The sequence below is a fragment of the Mauremys reevesii genome, unplaced genomic scaffold, assembly GCF_016161935.1.
Source record: "Mauremys reevesii isolate NIE-2019 unplaced genomic scaffold, ASM1616193v1 Contig148, whole genome shotgun sequence".
Taxonomy (NCBI): Eukaryota; Metazoa; Chordata; order Testudines; family Geoemydidae; genus Mauremys; species Mauremys reevesii.
The window spans coordinates 80,747-82,571 of NW_024100769.1; the positions used below are offsets into that span (position 1 = coordinate 80,747).

Genomic DNA, 1,825 nt, shown 5'->3' on the forward strand with positions numbered 1-1,825 from the left:
CAATGGGATAGAAACCTGCATCATGTGACGCTGTACCAGCCCGTGAGGCATTGCAAACCCTTCCCAAAGCACCCTGCAGCCAGTTGCACAGTGGGATAGCTACCCATAGTGCACTGCTCTCTGTGGCGATCCAAGAGATGCTAGCATGGATGTGCTCTGGTGACACAGGGGCATAGGGTGGACATGCAACAACTGTTCAATTAAAACACTTTAACTTAAGCCACATTATTCTTTCATGTAGACATAACTGAAGAGTGAGACAAGACCCAGCTCCATTGAAACTAAAGAACCACAACTTCCTGTGTAGTTGGCAGGATTTGAACCTGTGTAGGGAGACCCCAATGGATTTCTAGTCCATCGCCTTAACCACTTGGCCACAACTACTTGCTTGGTATGTGGCTTTCACTGCACTCTAGTTCTGTTCTCACTGAGTGATCAACTCCAGTTGTTTCCTCAGACCAGCTTCCACAACACACACACTGCTGTGCCCTTGTGTAAGTGTGTCCATGGCTGAACTGCAAGAATTCCTGCTCCTTTCCCGTCTGGCTAGAGCATGAGGAGAGTGCATTTGTGGCTAATGACGTTGCTGTAGATTTTTGTCCATATCCTGCCTCAAGTATTCAGACAGTCCCTTTCCCGTCATATCCCCAGTACATCAGTGATTGCGATAGCAGGGGGCAGGTTTTCTCTGGGGCACTGAGCTTTGCCAGGGGGTTGATGGGTCCTTTCTTTCCTCACCCTGGAGTAAACTCGCTTTTTATTCCATCCTTGATGTTTCAAGGAATAACAAGAGATGATCAAAGAAGGAGGTGGACAGGGTAGGTCTCAGGGGAGGGGCAGAGAGGGGGGGCAGCAGGCAGACCTTCGGGTATGGGGTGGAGAGGCACGAGGAGGCTTTGCGGGAGGAGAGGAGCGAGCGATCAGCAGGCCTCAGCCAAAGAGCAGGGGTGGGAAGTGGCCAAATGGGAGTGAGGGTGGAGCACAGGGGGGGCCTCGGAGGGAGGAGAACGAGGGAAGGGGGTGGAGGGGGGGGACAGCACCACGGTCTGGGAAGGGGCCGCCCACAGGATTCAGGGGGCCTGGGGCAAAACAATTTCAGGGGCCCCTTCCATAAAAAAAAAGTTGCAATACTATAGAATCCTGTATTCTCCTGGGGGCCCTGGGGCAAATTAACCCCCCACCCCCCTCTGGGCAGCCCTGCCTTCAGCCTCTCCCTGTAAGTCCCCTGCCCCCTAGACTCTCTCCAATTTGTTTCTGTAGTGTATGTGTGTGTATGTGGGGAACTGGACGCAATGCTCCAGATGTGGCCTCACCAGTGCTGAATAGAGGGGAATAATCACTTCCCTCCATCTGCTGGCAATGCTCCTACTAATCCAGCCCAATATGACCAGTTACCCATATTGAATGCAGACACAGCAATATCTGATACATTGGTTCCTGTCCATTCAGGAGGTTATTTCCCACCTATTCATAAATAATGAAGCTGCTCTAAGCGGAGGGGAGAGAACTGTCCCGTCCGTGCAGTTAACCCATCTCCCCGAGAGGTGGTAGCTATGTCAGCGGGGGGAAGTTATGTTGGTGGGTGTGCAAGCTGTGGTGTCTACATGTGTATATAAAGTTTAATCAAACCCCATTTTTTAAACCCCTGTGGTCTGGGAATAGAAAAGGAGCTCTCTGAGGCAGAGCCCGTCCTTCAAAATCCTTAAGATCACGGACTTGCCTATGTAAATGTCAGGGGGGTATAGCTCAGTGGTCGAGTGTTTGACGGCAAATCAAGTGGTCCTTGGTTCAAATCCAAGTGCCCCTTACAAGCCTGTTTCTTCAA

General features: G+C 51.2%; 1 non-coding gene across 1 annotated transcript; it reads right to left on the bottom strand.

Annotated features, from left to right (window-relative positions):
* Nucleotides 1-302: 302 nt before the first annotated feature.
* On the bottom strand, nt 303-384 carry TRNAS-AGA. Its single transcript has one exon. It is a non-coding gene; the product is annotated as a tRNA-Ser (tRNA).
* Nucleotides 385-1,825: the final 1,441 nt, after the last annotated feature.